The 9749-nt window shown below is 44.2% G+C and overlaps 1 non-coding gene across 1 annotated transcript; it reads left to right on the plus strand.

Moving 5' to 3' along the window:
• The first annotated feature begins 323 nt into the window (after positions 1-323).
• LOC136316504 (U6 spliceosomal RNA) lies at positions 324-427 on the plus strand. Its single transcript, XR_010727736.1, has one exon. It is a non-coding gene; the product is annotated as a U6 spliceosomal RNA (small nuclear RNA).
• The last annotated feature ends 9322 nt before the right edge of the window (positions 428-9749 follow it).

Raw genomic sequence — 9749 nt, forward strand, 5'->3', positions numbered from 1 at the left:
GTACAGATGTAAAAACAGATTACACTAATTACATATGATCCAAGAACCCACTACCTATAGTCCTCAGGAAGTGCTAGTGGACACTGGCTTCCCTAAGGACATATGGAATACACAAGAAGTCTGCACTGGGATCCTGGAGAAACTGAGTAACACATTTCCACTAAATGTCAATGAGATGTTGACTTAAAACTAGTCTTCAAGGATCAATAAAGATTGCAGGATTCTAGAAAGGCAAAGGTCAGGGAGTGACACCTGACAGTGTCAATATGGACATAACTATTATAATAGATAGAAGACTGGAATGGCATTAAGAAATCTGTAGTGTGCTCGCTTTGGCAGCACATATACTAAAATTGGAACGATACAGAGATTAGCATAGTCCCTGTGCAAGGATGACATGCAAATTCGTGAAGCGTTCCATATTAAAAAAAAAAAAATCTGCAGTGATGGTTAATAGATGATGATGTTCCTAGCATCGAGACAGATGGACAGCCTGACCGGGCGGTGGCGCAGTGGATAGAGTGTTGGACTGGGATGCAGAGGACCCAGGTTCAAGACCCCGAGGTCGCCAGCTTCAGCACAGGCTCATCTGGCTTGAGCAAAAAGCTCACCAGCTTGGACCCAAGGTCACTGGCTCAAGCAAGGGGTTACTTGGTCTGCTGAAGGCCTATGGTCAAGGCACATATGAGAAAACAATCAATAACCAACTAAGGTGTCGCATCGAAAAACTGATGACTGATGCTTCTCATCTCTCTCCGTTCCTGTCTGTCTGTCCCTATCTATCCCTCTCTCCGACTCTCTCTCTGTCCCTGTAAAAAAAAAAAAAAAGAAAGACAGATGGATACCCAAAGTGTTACTTGATTTATTTGCCTCAGAAAACAAACAAGCCCGACCTGTGGTGGCGCAGTGGATAAAGCGTCAACCTGGAAACGCTGAGGTTGCCGGTTCAAAACCCTGGGCTTGCCTGGTCATGGCACATATGGGAGTTGATGCTTCCTGCTCCTCCCTCCTTCTCTCTCTTTCTCTCTCTCTCTCTCTCTCTCTCTCTCTCTTTTTCTCTCTCTTCCCTCTCTATAATGAATAAATAAAATCTTAAAAGAAAACCAAAACACATACTACCAAAAAAAAAAACCTGCTAAAAAGATGAACATGAGCTGCAAAGTAGAAAAATACAATGGCCTCTACACAGTATAAAGCCAGTTCATAGACCAAAGCCCATGATTAAAGACGAGTATGTGTGTTCTTGATGAATGACTAAACCTCCCCTTAGGTATGCACAATAAATTCCCCCAAAGCTCTTGCAGCCATTTACTATAGAAACGACACACTGAAGAAAGGAGTCTTCCCAGCAGACTCTTCTGTTACATGATGGGGTCTGAACTGACACTGAAACAAGCAAACCCAAAATGCTACCACAGGCCACTAGGTAAAGTAAGAACTTGTGGAGGCCAGGTGATAAACACAGTTCTGGCTCAAGTCCATGTCACAGGGAGTCCCCAAACTTTGCAGAATATAATCTGGATGATAGAAAATAACATATTCTGTGGTTATTTCCCCAGTTCTCAAGCATGAAATTTGAATGAACAAATTAATTTGACACAATTTTCCCACTCTCTGACTTACTGTGTAAATTTGTGATAGGAAGGGCTATGAAGAAATCCTTGAAGACTACCCCCTCAACCCCTACCCCCACCATAGTCAAAGTGCCAAGACAGTAACTCACACTATCCCAAGAAGAATTTCAGGAATTCACACGACTCTAAATATTTAAAGGATGTAGAGGTGTTGGTTTCCATTATTCCCTGTTTATTTTGCCTGTATGACCCCTGCAAAAACCAAATCGATCACGTTGTTTAACAGTTACCTATTTATAGTTGATAGCTCCAAGTACAGTTGATGGACTGGATGTAATATCTTTCATAAGAAACATCAGCACAAACATCTGGTATATGGTATATGTCTCTTGATCTTACAAATACATTTTTTTAGTACTCAATAATAAAGAGAATCAAAAAAATTTACCTTTCCATGAGAAGAACAGTAGTACATTTTACTCTCTTAACTAGGGGTTCTATAAATTCTCTTCCTTCCCTCATATTGTCTGCAAAACTGTTGATGATCTGGACACACTCCAAAAAACCTAGCTGGCTCACTATGACATCGTGCTAGGTGAATAGAAAGTTACTCTGGATACCCTAGTAAGACCTCTGTGTGCCCGAGGGTGGGAGGTATATACTACAAAGAGTCAAAGGCCACCTGACCAGGCAGTGGCACAGTGGATAGAACATCGGACTGGAATGCGGAAGACCCAGGTTCGAGATTCTGAGGCCGCCAGCTTGAGTGCGGGCTCATCTGGTTTGAGCAAGGCTCACCAGCCTAAGCCCAAGAACGCCGGCTTGAGCAAGGGGTCACTCAGTCTGCTGTAGCCACCCAGTCAAGGCACATATCAGAAAGAAATCAACGAACAGCAAAGATGCCACAATGAAGAATTGATGCTTCTCATCTCTCTCCCTTCCTGTCTGTCCCTCTCTCTGTCTCTGTCACAAAATAAATAAATAAAATTAAAATGCTAAAAAAAAAAAAGAGAGAGTCAAAGGCCTACTACTTCAGTGAAACTTTTAGAGACCCAATAGGACTTTTTAAAATCAGTATAAAGAGCACACTCTAAAATAACAATAAAAAGTATAGTAAATACATAAACAAGTAACATCGTTTATAATTATCATCAAGTGTTATGTACTGTACATAACTGTATGTGCTGTACTCTTCTATGACTGGCTGCACAGTAGGCTTGTTTCCACGGGAGTCACCACAACCATGTGAATAATGGGTTGCTCTGCACTGTTAAGACAGCTATAATGTCATGAGATGATAGGAATTTTTCAGTTTCAGTATAATCTTATGGGACCACTGTCACATATGCGGGCTGTCACTGACTAGAACATCCTTATGTGGTGTATGACCGTACAAATGCTCATGGCCACTGTCAGAACCATTAAAGCTGAGAATGGCTGCCCTGCTAAATAGAGCCAACGTGTGTGGACATAACATCTAAAAATCAGGATACAGTCTCTGAGTGGGTTAACTCTCCCCTCTCCTTTCTAAAAGTTTGGAATCAGATTATAACATTTCCAGTGCTCAATACATGGTTATGATGTCAACCTATAAAGATATGTAAGTCTTGCCCCAGCCAGATAGCTCAGCTGGTTGGAGCATCACCCTGAAGCACAGAGGTTGCTGCTTCATTCGATCTCCAGTCAGGGCACATACAGAAACAGATTGATGTTTCTGTCTGTCTTTCTCTCTCTCCCTTCTGCTCTCTCTAAAATCAACAAAAATAAAAAATTTAAAAAAGGATAAGGCTTGTTACCCATCTTCTCAGAACTTAAAATCACTTAAAAAGATTATGTCAGAAGCCTGACCTGTGGTGGCGCAGTGGATAAAGCGTCAACCAGGAAATGCTGAGGTCGCCGGTTCGAAACCCTGGGCTTGCCTGGTCAAGGCACATATGGGAGTTGATGCTTCCAGCTCCTCCCCCCCTTCTCTCTCTCTCTCTCTCTCTCTCTCTCTCTCTGTCTCTCCCTCTCCTCTCTAAAATGAATAAATAGGAAAAAAAATTAAAAAAAAGAAAAAAAGATGATGTCAGAATACGTAAAAAGATAACAAGGTAATCTCAGTATGTTTGTTTTTTATTGTTGCTCTAACAAATAACCACACACTTAGTGACAAACAACATAAATTTATTATCTTACAGTTTGGAGGTCAGAAGTCTGAAGTGAATCACACTGAGCTAGAATCAAGCAGGGTTTTTATCCTTCTGGAGGCTCTAGTGGGAATAGCTGTGTCCTTGTCTGTTCTGGCTGCTAGAGGCCACCCACATTCCTTAGCTTGTGGCAACCTTCAAAGTCACAATGTCAGGCTGAGTCCTCATGCCATATCTCTCTGGTTGTCTCTTCTGCCTCCCTCTTCCATTTTTTTTTTTTTTTTTACAAAGACAGAGAGAGAGATAGACAGGGACAGACAGACGGGAACGGAGAGAGATGAGAAGCATCAATTATCAGTTTTTTGTTGCGACACCTTAGTTGTTCATTGACTGCTTTCTCATATGTGCCTTGACCGTGGGGCTACAGTAGACCAAGTAACCCTTTGCTTGAGCCAGCGACCTTGGGTCCAAGCTGGTGAGCTTTTGCTCAAACCAGATTAACTCGTGCTCAAGCTGGCAACCTCGGAGCCCGCACTCAAGCTGGTGACCTCGGGATCTCGAACCTGGGTCTTCCGCATCCCAGTCCAACGCTCTATCCACTGCGCCACCGCCTGGTCAGGCTCCCTCTTCCATTTTTAAGGGATCTTATGATTACCTTGGGCCCATCTGGATAACCCAAGATAATCTGCCTACTTTAAGATCACCTGATTTACAACTTTATTTGCAATCTTAATTCCTCTATACCATACAACCTAACATAGTCTTAGGTTCTAGGGATTAGAACATGGACATTTGGGGGTGGGGGCCATTACTACACATACTACACCTAGTAAATGATAATGACCAAGTGAGGTAACAAAATGGTATGTGACAGGAAGACAATGGTGTTTCATGTCACTGCAACTGGGGACAGTCAGGGAAAGCTTAAAGAAAAAGAGAGATTTGTTCTGGCTTTTATCTATTTATTTTTTTACAGGGACAGAAAGAGAGCCAGAGAGAGGGATAGACAGGGACAGACAGACAGGAACGGAGAGAGATGAGAAGCATCCATCATCAGTTCTTTGTTGTGGTACTTGAGTTGTTCATTGATTGCTTTCTCACATGTGCCTTGACTGTGGGGCTACAGCAGACGGAGTAACCCCTTGCTCGAGCCAGCGACCTTGGGTCCAAGCTGGTGAGCTTTTGCTCAAACCAGATGAGCCCGCGCTCAAGGTGTCTCAAACCTGGGTCCTCGGCATCCCAGTCCGACGCTCTATCCACTGCGCCACCACCTGGTCAGGCTGTTCTGGCTTTTAAAGCATAGTTTTATAAGTATGGGGGGTGTCCAGATGGGAGAAAGAATATAAACAACATCTCAAAAATGTAAAAGGCAAAGCAGGACCAGGGGACAAAAGCTAGAATATGTGGGCTCAGAGAAAAGCTCACAGGGGGAAGAAGAGTGGGGACCAGAGCAAGCAGGGCTGAGGAGTTCTCTCCTCCTCCTCTCCTCAAGCTAACGCCGAGTGCTGTTTAACATGAAAATGTATTCACGGACGACCATGAGGAGTCAAATGCTTTATAGTGAAACAGCATCAGAAGGTCAGTAGATAAGCTCTCTGCCTAAATGAAAGTAGGCAACTAAAAATGCCTCCTCGGATGATCAGCAAAAATGATCAAAATGAAATATTTCCCCATTTTTAACAGACCCAACTATTAAAAATTTGAAACATTTCATTAATAAAGACTATCTAATGTTAAATAGCTCTCATTTTATATTTTTATTATATAAAATAGCATGTAAAAAATTTAAATGAGATGGGGCTCCTTTCTCCCCATAATGTTGATGTTAAGTAATAATGTTGCAGTTCAAGTCCTCATATCAGATGCTGCATCAAGTCTACTCCTTTATGTGGCTTTCACTGTTGTGTAACATAAAAATTACATTTCTCAAGGTGCATCATAGCAAAGGGAGTATTGAATATTTTGAAATAGCCAGGTACTTTTGAAATAGGTGTTCCAAAATAATCACTATAATATTTTAATAGTTCACTTCCTAATTATTAGTTTCAGTTCTTATTATTTTAAAAATTATGACGTGACCCTGGCTGGTTTGCTCAGTGGTAGAGTGTCAGCTCACATGTGGATGTCCCAGGTTTGATTCCTGGTCAGGGCACACAGGAGAAGTGACCATCTGTTTCTCTACACCTCTCCCTCTCTCTTTTAACTCTCTCTCTTCCCCTCCTACAGCCATGGCTCAATTCAAGCAAGTTGGCCTTGGGTGCTAAGGTTGGGTCCATGGCCTCCGCTTCAGGCACTAAGAAGAGCTTGGTTGCTGAGCAACAGAGCAACACCCAGATAGGCAGAGCATCGCCCCTTAGTGGGCTTGCTGGGCAGAGATCTTGGTCAGGGTGCATGCGAGAGTCTGTCTCTGCCTGCCTTCCTCTCATTGAATAAAAATATGTACACACACACACACACATGACATATATGTTAAAAACAATGCAGAGTGAGAAGCCAGTTTCCCTACTTCCTACCCTTGCACCATAGTACCCTATGTTCACCTCCCCAGAGATAGTGACTGCTCTGTCTCAAGTGTCTCCTTGCAAAGAGTATCTTTACGCCCAAGTGGTAGCACACTTCATACATACCACTGTGGACCTTGCCTTTGTCAGTCACATCCCAGCTTTTTAGAAATCATTGGTGCCACTGCTCAGCTACACTTTGAAGTATTCAGCGATTTGCTTTTGGATTCAGAAAGTGCAAGAAACTCAAGAGAGTGTTTGTTTTTTAACTGGCTTCTTTCAGCCTCAGATTCATGTGTATGGTTAGACAAGTTTAACCTATATAAGAAATGGAGTAATATCATAAATATGTGTGGCAGATGGAAGAGGAAACCACCACCAAAAGAACAATAACAATAACAACAACAAATCGAGAGAAAACTAGTGACTAGACAGGCGTCCCCAAACTACGGCCCGCGGGCCGCATGTGGCCCCCTGAAACCATTTATACAGCTCCCGCCGCACTTCTGGGAAGGGGCACCTCTTTCACTGGTGGTCAGTGAGAGGAACACTGTATGTGGCGGCCCTCCAACGGTCTGAGGGACAGTGAACTGGCCCCCTGTGTAAAAAGTTTGGGGACCCCTGGTAGGATGTACTAATCAAGCTTGAAGCTATTGCCAGACAGTAAAGAGTGTATGCAAGATTCTGCATAAATAGAAGTTTCAAAAAAGAAGTATAGAGGAGCTAGGTTAAGAATGTTGAAAGTATTAAGGGGTGAGCTTCTTCTTATAATGCCCTAAGTCTTTATCTGCCTTCCCTTTTGGAACTCGAGAGAAAGTCCACCTTGTGAAATTGCCTCAGCCCTTCAGTGCGGAAATCTACACAGACCTACCTGTACAGCGTGAAGTGCTAGTCTGGCAAGGACAAGGAGGCCGGGGCAAAGAGGAACTGCCCAGCCTCATCTCTCCCAGGGTTCCAGGGAAAACTACCAAAAAGGCAAGGTGCTAAGAGTGGATGATGCCAGGTGACCCAAGAAGTAGCCTGTGATGGTGGGAAAGACACAAGCACTAGAGAAAAAACCCTGAGAGAACAAACCCAAGAAGCAGCTGTCCTAATAGCACAAAGAGTTGCTAGTTGCCTTGGGTTGCAATCAGCACACCACAATGTCCTGATCCGGAATGAGTTAGCCTTTTTGGGGCTCGGTTTCCTCATCTATGAAACGGGGCTAAATACCTCAAGAAGACTTCAGATGACTGTGTTAGCTAACAAAATATGTGTGAAGCTTGAGAAGGTACAGGAATAACTGGGAGTGCCCACTGTCTGCCCCACAGATTAGAGCAGTGGTCTTCAGAGTGGGCTCTGGCCTACCTGGCTCTAAGCACCTGCAACCCCGCCCCCACCCCAGCAGTGCCGTTTCTTAAACAGGCAGGCACCTTACCGCATCAGGGCACTCACTCCTGTGCCCCCATGCTCCACCCCAGACGTCTGCAGGGCTCAAGGGCTTGCGCAGTGGGATCTCCCCCCCCCCCCCCCCCGCTCCTTCTCTGCTTTTTCTCCACATCACATCTCACCATCTCTTACAGCTCATACTTTCCTTGGATGTGTGTGTGTGTGTTGTGTGTGTGTTCTTTTTCCTTATTATTGTTTTATTGATTTTAGAGAGAAGAAGTAGAGAGAGAGAAAAGAACATCCATCTGACCAGGGATCGAACCAGCAATCTCTGTGCTTTGAGACGAAGCTCTAACCAACGGAGCTATCTGGCCAAGGCTGTGTGTGTTTTTCTCTCTTCTCCTCGCCCTGCTCCCTCCCTTTCATTGAAATGTAAGCTCTGTGAAAGCAGGTATTTTCATTGTTTACTGATATATTCCCAATGTCCAGAATAGCACTGCCACTACAGACACTCAATAAATTTCTGTTGAATCAATGAGTGAAGTGCACTCTTAATTTACTATTATTGCCAATCAACTCTCCAAAGTGTAACTTATGCACGTTCCCACCTGTATTGTATGTACCTCCTGTTTCACAATTTTGACAGACTTTTTAGTTTTTTGCCAATTTGTGAATGAAATGCCATTTTATTTTAGTTTTAATCTGCATCCACCTGATTACTAAAGAATTTGAATACCTTTATTTTCCCAAGGATTTTATTTGTTGATTTTTAGAGAGAGAGAGAGAGAGAGAGAGAAAGGCTGTGGGGAGAAGCAGGAAGCACCAACTCATAGTTGCTTCTGTTATGAGCCTTGACCGGGCAAGCCCAGGGTCTCAAACCGGAGACCTCAGCATTCCAGGTAAACGCTTTATCCACTGCGCCACCACAAGCCAGTCTGAACATCTTTTCATGCATTGATCATTTTTATTTTCTCCTTAGTGAATTACCAATTCACATCTTTTGCCCATATGTTTTATATATTCTTTTGTCAGTTATATGTGTAGCATCTAACCTCTCCCGTTTCTACCATTTTTTAACTTTTTTTTTTAATTTTTATTTATTTATTTATTTTTTACAGAGACAGAGAGTGAGTCAGAGAGAGGGATAGATAGGGACAGACAGATAGAAACGGAGAGAGATGAGAAGCATCAATCAGTTTTTCATTGCGCGTTGCAACACCTTAGTTGTTCATTGATTGCTTTCTCATATGTGCCTTGACCGCGGGCCTTCAGCAGACCGAGTAACCCCTTGCTGGAGCCAGCGACCTTGGGTTCAAGCTGGTGGGCTTTTCCTCAAACCAGATGAGCCTGCACTCAAGCTGGTGACCTCGGGGTCTCGAACCCGCGTCCTCTGCATCCCAGTCCGACGCTCTATCCACTGCGCCACTGCCTGGTCAGGCCCATCTTTTAACTTTTTAAAAGTGAGGCCCTGGCAGGTTGGCTCAGCGGTAGAGCGTCAGCTTGGCGTGCGGGGGACCCGGGTTCGATTCCCGGCCAGGGCACACAGGAGAAGCGCCCATTTGCTTCTCCACCTCCACCCCCACCCCCTCCTTCCTCTCTGTCTCTCTCTTCCCCTCCCGCAGCCAAGGCTCCATTGGAGCAAAGATGGCCCGGGCGCTGGGGATGGCTCCTTGGCCTCTACCCCAGGCGCTAGAGTGGCTCTGGTCTCGGCAGAGCGACGCCCCGGAGGGGCAGAGCATCGCCCCCTGGTGGGCAGAGCGTTGCCCCTGGTGGGCGTGCCGGGTGGATCCTGGTCGGGCGCATGCGGGAGTCTGTCTGACTGTCTCTCCCCATTTCCAGCTTCAGAAAAATAAAAAAAATAAAAAAAATAAAAGTGATTTTTCCTGCACAAAAATTGTCACTCCATTTCTTAAAGGCAAGTTATCCCATATTAATTACTTCTTAAAAACACTTAGACCTATGGGGGGTGGGGGGATGCATCCGGGGCAACACTAGACTCTGTGTAAACACAATAAGTTAAAATCAATAAAAAACAAACAAACAAAAAACCACTTAGCGCCCTGCCACCAAGGCCGCAGTTCCATCCCTGGTTAGGGCACGTACAAGAAGCAGTCAATGAGTGCACAACTAAGTGGGAGAACTAAGTGGAATGATGAGTTGATGCTTTTCTCTCTCTT

The sequence above is a fragment of the Saccopteryx bilineata genome, chromosome 12 (assembly GCF_036850765.1).
Source record: "Saccopteryx bilineata isolate mSacBil1 chromosome 12, mSacBil1_pri_phased_curated, whole genome shotgun sequence".
In the NCBI taxonomy this organism is placed as follows: Eukaryota; Metazoa; Chordata; class Mammalia; order Chiroptera; family Emballonuridae; genus Saccopteryx; species Saccopteryx bilineata.